Below are 18,338 nucleotides of genomic sequence, written 5' to 3' on the forward strand. Positions count from 1 at the left end.
TCTCAGTTTCTTACTGAGGCTAGTAAGGGAGTTTTTTGCATCCTGGGATTTTCCTCTTTTCTGCAAAAGTTTCTTCCTTTTGTTGTAAAGTTTGTTTATGGCAGGGGACCACCAGATTGGCTTCCTTTTTTTGGATGAGAGCATTTTGGTTCTATTTGGGATGGCACGATTCATGCATGAGTGGATGTGCTCATACAGTCCCTCATCAGGTCCATAATAAAGTACAACAGCTCCTTTAGTATGGACTTGTCTATTTTGTATGATGCAGCTTGAGAGTCCACAGTATTTCTTCACTAAGATAATCATGGGTATATCTTCCATGAACTGCCCTGGCCACCTTAAAATGCTCTTTCTCTTTATTGTTTCCTATAAACTCTTGTATCATTTCTTTTTCACATTATCTCACATGCTGAATAATGACATCTGAGGGAGATGGCAGAATTGCTTTCTGTGGTGGAATATGGAGGAATCCAGCATATCCCTCCACCTGTAACATTAATATTATAGGTGAAGACTCCTATGAAGACCCTCAATACAAATCAGGGGTTTGGAACACCTCAGGCCAGGCATTAATAAGTGCCACAGGAATCCTACCCCACATGACAGTACAGTGTTGTCATCACTTTAATGACATGATTCTAACCTCCTGGGTCAATGGGAGGCTGAGATTAGAGTGCACCAACCAAATATGTACTGCAAGTAATCCCTGGCTTAGCTCAAAATGCAAACTAACATTGTGAGCCACAAACATATTTAACAGACTGTCATTTTGTCACCTCAGTCCCTTAAGCTATTGCAGATAATTTACAGCTGCACAGGAGAAGGCTAGAGTGCCTTAGATAGTGCCATGGTGAGTATATCTCTTATGTGCAGCAGAGATGTCTATACTAACAATTTAGTCAGGTAATATAGCTTAAATACATAAAGGAATGTGTTTACTACAGGGTTGCCCTCTTAGAAAGTATCCAAAGGTTGACTTTATTTATGGGAATGGAAGACTTTTCAGAACAAGCCATACCTACAGGCAGTGAAAAGGACTGGACTTCATTTTTTTGTCTGCATAAAAGCTCAGTGTTGCAAAATGTCAGCTGTTTATGATCTGTTATATAACATTAACGTTTTCCAGGTACAAATGGAATAGTTTGATACAACTGCAAAAGGAATATTTTTTTATCCTAATATCTAAGGTAATTTACTATTTTTCTTGCATTTCCACATAAAATAATTGCCCACATAGGGAATGTACCATGTAAAGATGGACAGGTTTGTAACTCTTGTTTTATAATGTATTGGCACTTAAGTCATAAGTTCAATATTCAGTGATAACATTATGGGTGGTTGATGCTATATATATAAGTCTGTGGGTTCATAGGTTCATAGAAGGTTATTAGGTTAATGGCTCTAGTGCTGTTACAAGCCTAACCATATTTATCCCGAGTTACCCCAATTGCTGGTTTTTAGGTGAGTAAAGTTCACAGAGGTAAGGGTCTATAGTAGTTAATACTGACTTCCTCTGTCCAAGAGGGATATGGGCACTACCCCAGAAGTGAATTTGCAGTTACCAATCCATTGATCTAGGTTGCGATTTAAGTGGGTCATGGAAGGGCTCTGTTCCATGAGAATTGGAAGCTTGTTCCAGAGAAGTGGCAGTCTTTGGGAGATGTATCTATCTCTTCAGCATGACCTGTTCACGTCAGAGGCTCAGTTAAGATCCCTGGAGCTAGTGATCCTCATACAGTTTGATTTATGAATGTGTAGCATTTCTATCAGGGAACGTTCAGAGACTGCCCTGTAAGTCAGGTACAGGTCAACCCTTAGCAACCTGTAGGAGACAGAATACATTGACAGGGCTTTCAATCTTTCCATGTAAGACTTGTTTTGCATGCCCTGTGACTTCTTGATGAGAAACCTCTGTGGTCTCTCTAATTGTTGCAGGTGTCTGGTGAGGTATATGCAAAAGGTAGCATTGTACTCAATTACTGGTCTGATGAAGGCTGAGTATAATGGAATTATAGCATCCTAAGATCTAGATGTGATGCCTTTATTTATAAGATGTGTCACATAGAAGGATTTCCTTACTACTGTGGATACATGTTGGTCAAAGTACAGATTATTATAAACCTGAGTACCCAGATCATGCACCACTGGCTCTACACTTAGGGAGTGCTGTCTATAATGCACTTAGCAGGGATGTCAGCTTTCCCAAAGGGAATAATAATACATTTTTTTGTATTTAGCTTTAATCCATGGCTTTGGCATCAATAATTTGTGTGTGTTAATCCTGTCTGCAGTATATTAACATCCCTGGGAGACTCAAGGATTGTTCCCAATTTACAATCATCAGCAAACTTGGTCATCCACAGGCCATCAAAGTTTTCCTGAAATTCTGAGAAATAAATTATGAACAGTTGGTCCCAGCACAGAACCCTGTGGTATGCTCCTAGTGACTGGTATTTTGCTACAGGTGAAGTCACCTACTTTGACAGTATGTGTCCTGTTGGTGAACCAGTTGGCTACCCATCTGGTAATGTAGGGGTTAATTCCCATTTGGGAGAGTTTCTCTATAATACCAGAGTAGAGGATTGTGTCAAATGCATTGGCTAGGTCAAGATATGTGGTATGCCCTGTCTTTCCCTCGTCCAGGGCCTTGGTGACTTTCTTGAAGAAGTTGTCCATGTTTAACAGGCATGATTAACCTTTAACAAATCCAAATTGGGTTGGGTCCAGACTTTGGAGATTACCTATCTCCTTGTTAATAAGGTCCATAATGATTTTTTCCATGGCCTTGCAGATGAAGCTAGTCAAGCTTATGGGCCTATAATTCCTAGGGTCAGTTTATGGCCCCCCTTTGTGCAGAGAGATTACTGTTGCTGTCCTCCATTCCACCAGAACATAGCTAGTGCGCATACTGTGATTAAACATGGATGCAAGTAGGTCTGCCAGGCCATATTTTAAGGAGGCACTTTAGCCTCCTCTTACATTATAGACAACACCACCCTATGTTTTAAGTTATTTAAAAGGCCATCTGGGATGTCTGGCCCCATTGAAACCATGTTTTTGGTCTTTGACAGTGCTGAGATGACCTGCTATCTTGAGATAATATGCTGGTTAAAAAATGCCTTTTGATTATCCTTAACTATGGAGGTTATTTTTGCTTCATAAGTAGCTTTGGAGGACTTGACAAGATCTCTAATGTGTTTGATTAAACTAGAGAGGGATTTCTTCTTCCACTGAGCCAGTTCCCTCTTGTTCTTGGACATTAGTTTCTTTCTGTTGTTGTGTCACCTGTTTAGGGATCCATCAGGGTGGCTTGTTTTCTCAGCAAGACCTAGTTTTAATCTGTTCAGGTACAGCTGATTCTATACAACTGCTTAAGTGATTATACATGGCATTAGTGTACACCTCTGCATAGGAGTCTGTGTTATATGCATTCAAATGGGCTTTGAAACTTCTTATACCATCACTTAGTAGGAAATAATTTGTCTTTGAAAATTCCTTATGTGTTTTTGAGCTCATTGGGTGTCTGGTCTTATAATTACATTGAATGAGACTAATTTACGGTCTGATCTTACCAGGGAGGGCATCACATGGGGGTGCAATGCTTTCCCATGTTAGTGAGCACTATGTCCAGGACATCTGAGCCTCTTGTGGTTGTGCTGACTAGCTGTAACAGAGCATTTGCATTGACAAAGTCCAAGAACCTCTGATCTAACATGCTTGTGGCCATGTATGTTTCCCAGTGATGCTAGGATAATTAAAATCACCCATGAATGAGGTGTTGGGCTATATGACAAGTGATTCCAGTAAGTTCAGGTATGTGGTAATCTTTTTCTGTTTCATGGTGGGAGAGCTATAGTTAGCTATGATGTGGTAGAGGGCTCTGCCTATAGTCAATTGGACAAGCAGTATCTCAAAAGAGTCATACTGTATGATCAATCTCAATGTGTACTTATCCTTAATGAAGATGGATACATCTCGTCCTTTGGTTCATTCACTCTCAGTTTGTGGTCTGTAGTGTATAGAAGGCATTGTAGCCCTGCATGGCCAGGGTAGTTTTTGTGCCTTTGAACTATGTCTCAGTGACTGCACAGGTGTCAGCATATTCCAAACTAAGGAGTGCTTCCAGGGAGTGCAGTTTCTTATTTAGACTCCTGGCATTTAGTAGCAGTACCCAGAGTTTATCTACAGAGCATTTTGTTATGTTGGGAGGTTGGTTATTTTGTTGCTGCCTAAAAAGAGGCACAATAGGGGTGGCTAATGCCTTTGCCAGTATCAGAAAGCCTAGGGGAGCCAGGTGCAGACTATCTCTGGCAAAGCAGTGTGGCCTGCTGACTATGTCTTCCCAGGCTGACAGATATTGGATCCCCTTGGACTGACACCAGAAGCTAAGCCAATTGTTAAAGTCAACCATTTTTTGTTTGTATTGTGGCATCATACTTGGAGGAAGTAGAATGCTGCTTAAGGCTAGGCTTATACCTGCCTGTGACACATAATCTGAGAGCTCAGTCATGTCTATCTTTATATAGTCCATTGAGGTATGTCTCATGTCATTCACCCTCGCATGGACTATGGCGGAGTCATACCGGTACTTGTGGCTGAGTTACATGAGTGTGTGAGTGACTTGATGGATCCTGGCACCTGACAGGAAGCTAACCATAAACCACTCCTTATCCAGCCTGGTGAGGGGAGCATCTGCATATCTCACAATGAGCTTATTTGCTGAGACACAGGTGTGCGTGTGTTGTTATGAGTTGTGGCTGTTTTTTGCATTGCTATGTGCATGCATCTGTGTAGTTATATAGTGACTAAACATATATACACATATGTGACTAAACCTGTTAAGTTGTTCCTTTCACAGTGTTTCTTATGCTGTCTGTAGGTGTGATTCCCTCTTTGACAGACTACTTTGACATTATTATTGGCTGGTCTTCATGTTTGTTGTACATTACAGTATGACAGATACAGCATTTGATGGGAAATTGTATGAGCTGGCTTGCCCATTAATTGGTACAAATCTCATACAACTACTTTCTCTCTATGCCTGGTCTGATGACATTGCTGCATATTTAACTGCACTCTTCAGACAGCTTGTCCAAGTGGCACCTCACATTGAGCCTTTGACTTATAAATTTTGTGTACTGATGGCTATAGATTGAATTTCCCACCCTTGCATTTGTACTGTACCATCTCATGCAGTTTCAAGAATTGTATACATCATTACTGTGTATTTGACTGAAAAGTTTATTTACATTGCACATGTAGTCATATATGGTAAGCTATTACCTACGAGGTTGCATGTAGTAATGGCTGTATGTTCAGTTACCCCTTGGGTGTTTGTTGTGCCACCAGTGGTACTTTGGGGTTGATGTTTCTTGTTCTTTCTCCCATATTACCTGTAATGTTGTGAGTCAAAGGTCAGTATGAGCTCCCTTTCCTTTTTACTTCTCATTTGTATACACTTGTGATATGCAAACCAGTATTTCTGACTGTTGCCTTCACTTTTTGCAGAAGTAGCCACACATGTCCAAAACACTCCTTCTGGACTGCCTCATTGAGGGTGGGCACTACTATGGAGTAAGCCTGTACGTCTATTTCCCTGCAGCTGCAATTTAGTACTAAGTGTTCTGTCCACAGTCCATGCTGCAGCCATGAATGGGATATATAATAAGCTGATGTCCTTGTGCTGTTTCCCCAAGTATCAATTCTTAACAAGCTTTCAGCCTCATTATGTGAGCAAGGAAAATGTGGTGAGTTAGCTGTGACCACCCCAGCTAGGAAAACAATGGTGAGTTAGCTGTGACCACCCCAGCTGTCTTTTTGAATCCCTATGGTAAATTGAGAGGCTTTACCAACTCTGCTGGACAGAAGAGAGGGTCAAATCACAAGCAATGTAGGTGATTAATGAAAGTTGTACTATAGATCTACTAAAAAGAAAGGAGAGAGAGAGAGAGAGAGAGAGAGAGAGAGAGAGAAGAGAAGAGATTAGAAATAAAGAAAGCAACAGAGATAGAAGAATAGAAATGTGGTCACTGTGGACTGCAGCATTTCCTTTAAAAAAATCTTTGGCTGGTGGGAAGACCTATAAAAGAGTGTCATGACAGCAAACAGCTCTGGGAAACAAAAAAATCAAAACAAAGTGAATGCAGTGAATGAGAATATAGTGGACAAGTTTCATTTATATTCACTATCACAGACAGGTAAGAAAGAGAGAAACTGGATTATTGTTTCAAGTGAATGATAAACATTTTTCTAACTAAATTGGAAGACCAGTGGTCATGATTTCTTTATTGTGTTTAAAACCAGAAAGCCAAACTAAAGCTACATGATTCTCAAGAGTGCTGGTATTCCATTTAAAGGAAACATGTGGAGAGATTAATCTGTAAGAATACTATTTACACAACCTCATTTATTTGAGTGCTGAAAGAAGTGCAAGGATTTCTCGGACTGTTTGTGAGACAGAGTCCAATGAAAAGTCCTATTTAATAAAAGTCAAGCTAATTCTGAATATGACAATTTGATGAAACAATGCAGCAACTTCTATAAATGGCATGGTTGTTTGCCAGGCAAGCATATTGTCGGGATTGATAAATCCAAACTGCACATCATTCATCCATGCACAGAAAGTTCCAATTGCTCTTCAGGAACCACCAAAGTAGAGCTTGACAGGGTAGAAGTCCTGGGAGTAATTAAAAAATTAACGAACCAATAAACCAGTTAATTCTCTATTGATTTGTAGACAAGAAAAATGAAAAAGAAGCTGTGAATGTGTTTGAATACTAAGGAGAAATGTAATGCAATTGAAAGAGTATATTTCTAACCCCAATGTATGAAGAAATAATGTCAAAATATTCTGATGCCAAATATCTTAGTGAATTTGATGCATTCTCATGATTTTGACAGCCATAGTTGTATTTGGATCATGCATGCTCAAGGCGTTGCAATGAAAAGTATGTTAGGTATCATATTTTTTCTGAAAATTCCATTTAGAGCTGCCTTTGCCACAGAAGTGTAACACAAACTCACTCACGTTATTTACAAACAGGCTTCCTTCAGGTGCCCAATATCTGGATGCTTATTTCTTTATTGATTCAACATAACTGCATGGTACAGTGTTTGCTTGTATAAAAAGGCCTTAAACAAAATGATGCTTCAAACTGAGGGGAAGAAAACTGTTATACTTGAGATGTGACATGTTTCAGAAAATAGCATGAGAAGAAATAAATTCTGTTATTCCCAGGGAAAAGGCATAGCATAGGAGAAGCAATGATCTTCTTAAGAAAGAAGGCAGACCATTCTTACACATAACTCTATTTCCAAGTCTTCTAAACATCTGACATATAAGTAATTCAATCCAGTTTCTTAAATGTGCAGCTAGCGACAGTATATTGAATTTCTAAGACCTTGTTGTGCTTTATCGGAGATTTTCTCCCTGAGCCTCCACTGAAAATGGATTTTACCCAGTCAGAATTTTCCTGGTCAACAAAGACAAATAAATAAATAAATAAATAAATAAATAGATAAATATATTATAGAAGTGTATAAAATGTACAATGCAACAGGGAACTTTGGAATGTGTGCCATTGGTGAACAGTCACTCATAGAGTGCCACATCTAGCTCCCCTCATCTAAATGGGGTGAAGTGCTCTGTTTTGCAAATAGTAGTTGATTGAAAAAGTTATCTTTAATAAAACAGTTGTAAGTCATTTGAGGTGTGTTTATAACATTGTCTCAGTTCAACCTTTACTTGAATGGATTGAAATTGTAATGGCCGTGGCTTACACTGCAAGTCAGGGTGTTGAAGAAACAACTGAAGAAAAATGCATAACCTTTATTTTATTTTAAGAAACAAGTAAGATGATGATGCTATCAAGTACAGTAAAAAATCATCACTGATAATAAACAGAAGTTCTCTAGAGCTTTGCAAGGGGGTTACATCAGTGTCTTGATTTCCTCTAGCACATGAATTAGACAAATTAGGACTAGCACCAAAAGTAATGTATCAGTATCTCTAGTTTTCAAATAACACTGTTTCACACCAGGTAACAGTGGCTTTAATTGAATTTAATAAAGAAGAAATGAACAGAGTGAGAAATGAATAACTGTGAACATCACCTGGCTATTCCTTATTGCCTTAAACTAGAAAAATATGTGTGGATCACTTGGGTTTTCGATCCTGAGTGATGCCTGCCCGGAGGGAAGGAATAACCAATTTTACAAAGCCTTTCTCTCTTGATCCTAAATGGTGAACAGATTTCCACATGTAGTCGGTGGTGGAGCTAGCTCTAAAAAGAGCTGTAGGGCTAAAACAGCTCTTTCTAGAGCTAGCTCCACCACCGACTACACATGGAAATCTGTTCACCATTTAGGATCAAGAGTGAAAGGCTTTGCATTATTGCCTTAAACTATAAGGTAAAAAGGTCTGGAAACCAACTCAGTAAGTAAAGACCTTTAATGAGCAGATTCAGGAACATGCACCTTTGTGTGCATAATATATAAATGTAAATAGCTTGCACTGCATAAATTCAATGCAAATAAATAGCACTGAAAACATAAAGTGAGTTTCCATAACTTTTGTTAACATTTCATTGGTGAGGAATGCTGGCAATGTTTGGTCCAATTATATTAAACTATAATATATTTTAAGCATTGCAACACTGCCTGCAAGTACAGACCCATTGTGAGTTGGCTGGAGGCAGACCTAGGCATACTCAGTATGCCCTTGCATTGGCTAAGAGACAATGCATTTCACATTCACTGACCACCTAGGTGCCTAATACTTACACACATACAGTAAAATTGATGCCTGGCAACTCACACAACCTTTACCTCCCCATGTATTGGATATGTACTGCTTGCCTCAGAGTCAGCCCCGAACTAAAATTGTGACAACTGCTGCATTTGCAAAGTCCTGAACCTAGAGTGTATTCTTTAATGATATTACGGCATATCCTTGGATTTCTTAACTTGGTACAGTAATCAAGTAAATAGTGGTGGATTTGTACAAAAAGTACTGTAACAAGTGACAGCAGAGACTTATTTTAGTAATATGTGTCCATTAGTAAGTAGTAGGTCTCAGGTATCAAAGATTCACACAGTCATACCTCTCAAAAGTACTAATGATCACTGCATGCCCTCAGTTTAGCACCATACCTTTGTACAGGTAAATTATTAAAGAGATAAATTAGAAAGCAATGATACACATTGCAGTTTCAGACTTCACGACCCTCCCCAAGATCAAACAACAGGCAGGATGCAGAGCAAGGAGAGTAAGAAGAGCATCATACCTTGTTTGTGCCAAAGTAGTAACTCACCTTTCTTCCCCCAAAATGAATAGGCTATGCCTGTCTGTGCCATAACAGTAACTGAGCTTTGCCCCCCCCCCAAAAAAAGCAGTGCACCCTTGCTCATGTCATAACAGTAACTCACCTATGCTCCTCCCAAAAGAACAGTATATGCTCATTTGTGCCATCCAACCTGGCCTTCAGTTGCTGGCAACTGCATATCATATTAGTCCCAGTAAATATCCTCACACATTTTAAGGCCAATGATATGGAACGGCGTACACACTGCATGTCTCACACTAATGGTCAGATAAGTGAAAAATTACCAAGAAACACAGAAATGTTAGAAAAGCTGCATATCTGCAGCATAGTCATAACAGGTTATGTGATCACTAAGTGCACTACATCCAAATATAATAAAGATAATTAAATGTACAAATAACAGATGATGGTTTTATTGTGGTGTACATTCTGTTGCAGTTGGTTGTATAAAGAATGACTTCAGTCTTTTGCAGCAAAAACATTCGCGGAGGCTCCCAATAATAATCTGCCCAAGCAACAGAGACCTCCAAAGCAGAAATACAAGCAACTTCCATGCCCCCCAACACAACCCAAATGACACATAGCCCACAGACTCAGTGTTCCACTCAACCACAACCAGTAAGGCAAAACAACATATCCAACACACTAGTCATAGGTGACTCTATAGTCAGGCACACTGATGTCCCACTCACCAGGCTAAACAAGGAGAAGGTTACTGTCAGCTGCCTGTCAGGTGCCAGGATCCGCCACATAACCTACGCACTCAGGTCACTCCACAACAAGTACAAATATGACTCTGTCATTGTCCATGTTGGTGTGATCGACCTGAGAAGTACCTCCCTGGACTACATTTATTTATTTATTTATTTTACATTTGTTGACCAGGCTAGTCTAACTGGATACATATCCATTTTCAGTAGAGGCCCGGGGAGAAAAGCTCCACAAAACTTATAAGATATATGAAGAAATATATTAAGAAACATACGAGAATACATACATAGATACAAATACATACATGCATACAAGCATATAAAATAATAAAAAAAAACAGATTAAATACGAAATGCAAATAAAGAAAACTGACATTAGCAGAATGTTACATGTTAATGTTGGTCCACAGTTATTACTTCTGCTATAACCTGGGGGGCTAATAGTAGTCATGACTAGCATGATAAGTCAATTAGTAATAAAGGTTAGTATTTAGTAAAAATGTAAGATAGTATTCGATACTGTGAGGTCAGAGAGTTAATCAGGATTGGTACAAGAACATAACCAGTGGTTAGTGAAGAAAAGTCTTAGATTAGTTTTAAATAGTTGAAGAGAGGTCTGAGCAGTTAGGTCATGTGGTAAAAGATTCCATATTTTACCCACAGAGTTAGAAAATAAAGAGTCACCAGCTGAGTTTTTTGATAGGGTAGTGAGGATCAATAATTTGTTTGAAGAGCGTAGATTCTTCAGGCTCTTATATGGCATTATGAGGGTGGAAAGAATTGGGGTGCTATTGGGTTGATGTAGGGCTTTGTGAGCTATAGTGAGTTGGTTAAATTGTAGTTGGTGGGGCAGTTCAAGCCAACCTAGTTGTTTAAGGTTCTGACAGTGATGAGCTATATAGGGAGAGTTTGTCGCAAATCTGGCTATGTTGTTATATGATTTAGAGAGTTTGTTGAGGTTATTTTTGGAAAGATTGGTAAATATGGGGGAGGCGTATAATAGGGAAGAGATTAAGTGAGTTCTGCTTATTGTGGTTCTGGCTTCTAGAGTAAGGAAAGGTTTGATTCTGTATAGGGATCCGAGTTTTCTGTTAATAGTCTTAATAGTATTATTTATGTGTGTGTCAAAATTTAGTTGGTTATCAATAGTAGTACCTAGGAGTTTAGTGGTGGGGTCTGGGGAAATGATGGTACCATTGCTGGATATGAGTGTGAAATGCAGAGGAGTGGAGAAGTGGGAGGGTGTGAAGAGCAGAAGTTTGTTTTTTGGGGGGTTGAGGAGAAGACAGTGGTTAGAGAACCATTCTTCTATTGTGCTAAAAGCTTTTTGTCTAAGAGTATAAAGTTTGTTTTCGGATGTACCTGAACAGATGATAGTGGAGTCATCTGCATATTGAATGCAGGTAGAGAGTGGGGTAGAAAGATGAAAGTTGTATTTGAAAATGGAAAACAGCAGAGGACCTAATATGGAGCCTTGGGGGACACCTAGAGAGGTAGGAAGGAGGTCAGAAAGATGGTTTTGCCAGAGAACTGCCTGTTGTCTGTCTTCAAGGTAGGATGTAAACCAGTTCATGGCATGAGTGTCAAGTGAGAGGGACTTCAGTAGGTGGAGGAGAAGTTGGTGATTAACCATGTCGAAGGCTTTTGATAGGTCGACAAAGAAAGCAGAGGAAAGGTGACTTTTATTGCGATTATTGTTGATACAGTTAGTAAAGGATAACAAGGCTGTGGTGGTACTATGAAATGGTCGGAAGCCGTGCTGACAGTTTGCTAGGAGATTGTGGTGGAGTAGATGGTTTAGTAGTTGTCTGTGGATACATTTCTCCATTATTTTAGCAAGAGGTGAGAGTAGGGCTATGGGGCGAAAGTTGGAGAACTCAATGGAGTTGCCACCTTTATGGAGAGGAATAATGTATGAGATTTTCTAGATAGATGGTATTGTGCCTTCTTTTATGGTTCTATTGATTAATAAGGAGATGGAATAGGCAATAGCTTTGGCTCCTATCTGGAGGAATTCTGCAGGTAGTATCTCAGCTGAGGGGGTAGAGGGTTTTAATTTTTGGAGTAGGGGACAGATATAGGAGGTAGGTATAGGTTCAAGGTGGAATAATGGGGGAAGTGTGGAGTTGGAATCGGAGAGTTTAGAGGTATCAGGGGTTAGATGATTATCTAGATTTAGTATAGAGGTGGTAAAGAAAGAGTTAAAGTAATTTGCTGTTTGTGTAGGGTTATCAGGGTTGGAGCCTAACGGATTAGGTGTGGGTGATTTGCCTGTTGATAGCAGTTTGTTAATTGAAGCCCAAAATGTTTGTGGTTGTTTAAGGGATGATTGCTGTAATTGGATGAAGAAGTTCTTTTTATCTTGTAGAATTGCTTTTTTTGTTATGTTTCTTAGTTGCCTAAAGGTTTGGTGTTCGGAACTATTCTTTGTGTAATGCCATTTTGCCCATGATTTGTTTCTGTTATGGATTAGCTTCCTAGTATGATTTGAGAGCCATGGAGCTAGTTTAGTTTTGATTCGTATAGAGCGGGTTGGGGCATGATCGTTGAGGATTGTTAGGAAAGTGTTATTGAAGTAGTTAACTGCTTCGTTTATAGGGAGAAATTTAAGAGGCGACCAGTTACAGTGCTTAAGATCGTTTTGAAATAGGTTGGGGTCAAAATGTTTTTTGGATCTGGTCGTTCTAATGGTTGTTGGGATAGTACGATTTATTTTATGTCTGATAATATATATTAGAGAGTGGTCACTGAGGTTGTCTGGCAGGGTTCCTGTTGTATATTTTTGATGTGGGCTATTTGTAAGTATCCAATGCAGGATGCTTTTTTTATTATTATGATTATTTGTTCTGGTAGGGGAGTTGATAGCTTGTGAGTAACCATACAGGTTGATAAGGGTGGGTGAATTGGACTGAGTACAAGAGTTCCAGTCTATGTTAAAGTCACCTAGGATTATGGTTTCCTGCGGTAGGTGTGTAGAAAGCCTGTTTAATATGTCCTCTAGTACACTTTGATTGTTACCTGGGGGAATATAGGAGCAGATGATGTTTATGGATTTGCTGGAGTTGAGCTGTAGTTTTGATATAATTACTTCTGCATTATTGTTTGTGGGAATGTTGGTTTCTATGATACTAATTTGTAGTCCTGATTTGTAGAGAATTGCTACCCCGCCACCTTTTTTGTTTGTGCGGTCGTTTCGAAGGATGCTATAACCTGGGGGGATGATTTCATTATCTTTTATTGTGGGTTTAAGCCAGGTTTCTGATAAGCAGAGGATATCAAACTGATGAATATCTAGAAGGGCATGAACCTGAGGTATTTTGTTGCAGATACTACATATATTTAGATGGGCTATAGAGAGAGATTTGGAGGGTTTGTTAGCAGGGGAGGGTGTTGAGTAATATTGTTTGTAGCTTGTGGTGAGTAGGGAGGGGTATGGACCTGGATTAGGGTGAATGTCTCCATCTATTAAGGAGTGGGGTGATATGAAGTTCTTGAATTGTATAAGTTTCCAATAGTAGTTGAGTGATTTTCTAATATTTAGAATGGAGTATTTGATGTGCGTTGCTCGATGGTTTTTAGGAAGAAGGTAACTAGGTGTATAAGTGATATTAAAAAAACATGTAGGGGAGTTATGTATGAACATACATGAAAAGAGACATGGAAGAGCTCTCCGATCTTGTAGCCCAGGCAGGTATGACCTTAGCCCTGAGTAGCATTCTGCCATCATCCAGAATGATGCCACAGTGCAAGGACAAAATGATTGATTTCAACAATTGGCTAAGCTTCTGGTGTCATTCTAACGGGATCTAGCATCTGTCTGCTTGGGATGACATGGTCAACAAACCACGATGCTTTGTCACAAATGGCCTGCAAGTGTCACCCCTGGGATTCCAGATACTGGCTAAGGCTCTTGCCACCCCTATAATGCCTTTTTTAGGCAAGGTTCAAATGACAAATTCACCACCATAACAGGAACAGGCAAGCAAAAACTGAGGGTAATGCTACTCAATGCTACAAGTCTAAATCTCAAAATGCACTCACTGGAGGCACTCCTTAAAATGGAGAACATCGATATCTCTGCAGTGACTGAGACCTGGTTCAAGGCTCCAGAGAGCACTCATGCACTACCAAGCTATAACGCATACCACACTTTTCGGCCATGTAACCTGGACTGGAACACTAAAGGTGGTGGTGTGTCCATATTCATTAAGGATATCCACACCTCCAGGCTAGTTGCTCAGCATAATGCATCCAAGGTTATCCAAGTACAACTAACTCTGGGCAAAACTGCACTCCAAATTGCAGCTTGCTACAGATCCCCCACCATGCCCCAGGATTCCGACTCCTCTTTTCTTGATGTACTTGAAAATATTAGGGTTCAACCAAACACCCTAATAATGGGCGATATCAATTACCCCACCAATAACTGGGAAAACTATTCGGATACTAACTCCTTCACACAATGCTTTCTGGAATTCATAAACTCTAATGCCCTGGATCAACTTATCCACACCCCCTCCAGGGGCAACAATATCCTACACCTAGTCATTACCAACATGAGTGACCAGTGTTCCATACCTGAAGTCAACTCCTCATTGGTCCGTCCAACCATAAGCTAATCACCCTTGATATCTATATCCTGCCCCCACCCCTATTAAGGAAACCATGGTAAAATATTTCTCCAAAGTCAACTTCATGCTTCTTAAGACAGAAGTCATGAACTTCATGACACCCATGCAGATGGATAATACAGTTATGACTGCTGAATCCTTCACAAATGCACTCAGTAAGCACTTACACAAGTGTATGGATCATGCTATCCCAAACAGAACCAAGAAGCTAGCCTCCAAAAAAAGGGAGCCAATCTGGTGGTCCCCTGCCATAAACAAACTGTACAACAGAAGGAAGAAATTGTTTCAAAAGAGAGTAAAATCCCATGAGTGGAGGAGCTCCATGGTCAGCCTCAGTAAAAAGCTGAGATTCCTTATAAGATCATCCAAAGCTAGCTACAAAAACAAAATCACCACTGATTCTAAGGACAACCACAAAGCATTCTATAGCTATGTCAAGAATCTCAATTCAACATCCAGATCTGCTCTGAGTTACAGCACAATGGCATGAAAATTACAGAACCAACTGATATTGCCAACATCCTGGCAGATAGGTTCAGTGCTAACTTTACCCTCCCCCCCACCCCCTAAAGGGCCCATATCTATACAGGAAAAATGCATAGTCCCTGTAATCACAACTGCACAGGTAAAAGCTGCACTCTCTAAAGCCAAAAATACTGCATCCATGGGACCGGACAACATCCCAGGCTGCATTTTACACGAACTTCAGAATGAACTGGCTCCCCACCTAAGCACCATGTTCAATCATAGCCTCACATCAGACTTTGTGTCCACTGAATGGTGTACAGCAACAGTTATTCCATTCCACAAAGGGGGAGCCACCACTGATCCCAGGAACTATCGCACTATTAGCCTGATGAGCCTGGTCTGCAAGGCCATGGAACGTATCATCATGGAACTCATAAACAAAGACATTGGTAACCTCCAAACTCTGGATCCCACCCAGTTCTGGTTTGTGAAAGGCAGATCATGCCTCCTGAACCTGATCGACTTCTTTGAGGCAGTCACCAAAGCCGTAGATGAGGGTAAGTTAGTTCACGCAGCCTATCTTGACCTTTCCAAGGCTTTCAACACCATCCCCCATTCTGGAATTATAGATAAACTCATTAAACTAGGTATAAATCCCTAGGTCACAAGATGGGTTGCCAACTGGCTCACTGACAGAACCCACACTGTAAAAGTTGCATACTCCAAATCTGACCTCAAACCAGTGACAAGTGGAGTACCACAGCATTCAGTCCTGGGACATCTTTTGTTTGGTATCTACTTCTCCGAAGTACAGGCTAACACAGAAGGCCTCTGGCTAATAAAGTTCGCAGATGACTGCAAACTAGGAGCTATAGTCGAGTCCCCAAATGATGTGGAAATCCTACAGAAGGGCCTTGCTGAGACAGATGCCTGGTGTCAGAGCCATGGCCTCAAGCTCAATGCCAAAAAGTGCATTGTCATCCCCTTTGGTAAAAACTCTGTACCCATGAACTACTACATAGACAGCAGTCTGCTTAACACTGAATGTGTGATAAGAGACCTTGGGACTGAGGTGGACAGTAACTGTCCTTTGATAGTCACATCACCACAGTAGTCAGGAAGTCATTCTACGTGGCACATCTCATCAAAAAAGGGTTCTCATCCAGGAAAAAAAGAGGTCATTGTTCCCCTCTACTTGACACTCATTAGACTCATTATAGAGTACAACACCCCTTTTGGAATGTACCTCACAAGACATGTGTAGCAGCTGGAAAGGCCACAGACATACCTCACAAAGAGGATTACTGGCCTCAAACAGATGCCCTACACTGACCATCTAGAAAAAATCCAGCTTTACTCTGTAGCATATCACCTACTCTGAGGTGATCTCTGCCTAACATATAAAGCTATGTCAAATCCAGAGCTGTTGGACATGCTACATCTGAAGAAATTCCAATCCCTCAGAGCTACATGCTCTAGGGACCTAAATCTTGTCACCACAATAAACAGGACATGCTGGAGGGATAGATTCCTGTCTCAAAGACTTCCCATACTCTGGAACAGACTACCCATCAATGTCAAGCAAAGTTCTTCATTAGCACTCTTCAAGAAAAACTTGATGAGTGGATGGGAAATAGGAAATACACCCCGGGGATCACTTCTGTGTCTCTGCTCGACAGTGGCACAGGAAGATAACTTTCTTGGGTGGCGTAAGCCAGGGAACCTTGTTGGCAAGGCTTACATAGGCACTTGGGCTGATAGCCTAGTACCTACCTAAGAAACTATGAACCTATGTAGAAATACCTAATGTGTAGTATAATTTTCTACTGAGTATGTCATACATTGCTTTTCCTCATTTAATGTATGTCTCCCTTTTTTTTCTTATTTTTCTTGTTTTTACTACTTTTTGAACAATGCACCACATAGCACAAATAGTGGGACCAGAGAACAAATACATTTCAGCCAGGTTTGGCTGTGCTTATTTGGTTGGTGGGAAGCACTGCATTGCAGAAACAGGAAAAACTGGACCACCTAGGAAGCAGAGAGCCAAACATTGAAACCAGAGACGTTCAATTACTGCTCTTGACCATCGCAAAAAACAGGCCTGGAGTACAGATGGTATGGGGTTCTAGTACAGAATATGCAACCTTTATTTTACTGCTCTGTGACATTGCAGTGTACAGCAATGAAGGGCAACCCAAACAACTGTTTACTCAGTATTCTTGTGGCACCGGGTATAAGTGTAGGACTGCCATACACATGGTCCTTGGTTCGAATACACCATATTCCATGCACTATTACTTTTATTGTTTTAGTAATCTACATATTATCACATGTATGTTCAAATGTATGACTGTGGGTATATTGTGTGCTATAGTCCTGTAAATATACTCCTGCTATCTGGATTGGCACAGCCTTCACTTTTGCCAATAACTCATGCACAACTGACTGTACATGCAATAACCCTGAAATTGCATTGTTTGCCACTGTTGTGCTCTTGCTTACCATTACGCAAATGCGGTGCTGATAACCAGCAGGTATATGTTAAATACTCAATATTAACTGTCAGACATTAGCAATGCAGCTCACTCTTGTGAACCATCGCCCAAACCTGCTGCTCACCATGGTATGGAAATGTTTATATTATAGGTTCAAAGGTTCATAGGTGTGTACTAGGCTAATGGCCATGGAGTCTTAACAACCCTAGCCCATAGACGCGACCTGGCATCATGCCATCTGATATTAATTTCCAGTGCCTCTATCAACTAGATCCACTGGAGTGATCCCCGTGGTGAACGTTCTATTTCCCATCCACTCATAAAGATTTCTCTTGAAGAGGGCCAGTGAGGTGCTCTGCTTGACATGTATGGGAAGTCCATTCCAGAGCATGGGCCATCTCTGGGTTATGAACCTGTCCCTCCAGCATGTTCTGTTGATTGTGGTAATGAGGTCAAGGTCTCTGGAGCATCTGGTGCGGAGTGACTGGGATTTCTTTAGCTGTAGCATTTCTAACAGAGCTGGGTCAGATGTGGCTTTGTAATTCAAGCAGAAATCACCCCTAAGTAGGCGATGTGAGACAGAGAATACTTGGAGTTTTTTTAGTCTGTCCATATAGGACAAATGTTTAAAGCCTAGGATCCTCTTTTTGAAGTACTTTTGCGGCCTCTCCAGTTGTTGCAGGTGTTTAGTGAGGTACATGCCAAATT

Source organism: Protopterus annectens, chromosome 7.part0 (assembly GCF_019279795.1).
Source record: "Protopterus annectens isolate FY-2018-M chromosome 7.part0, PAN1.0, whole genome shotgun sequence".
NCBI classification, from domain to species: Eukaryota; Metazoa; Chordata; order Ceratodontiformes; family Protopteridae; genus Protopterus; species Protopterus annectens.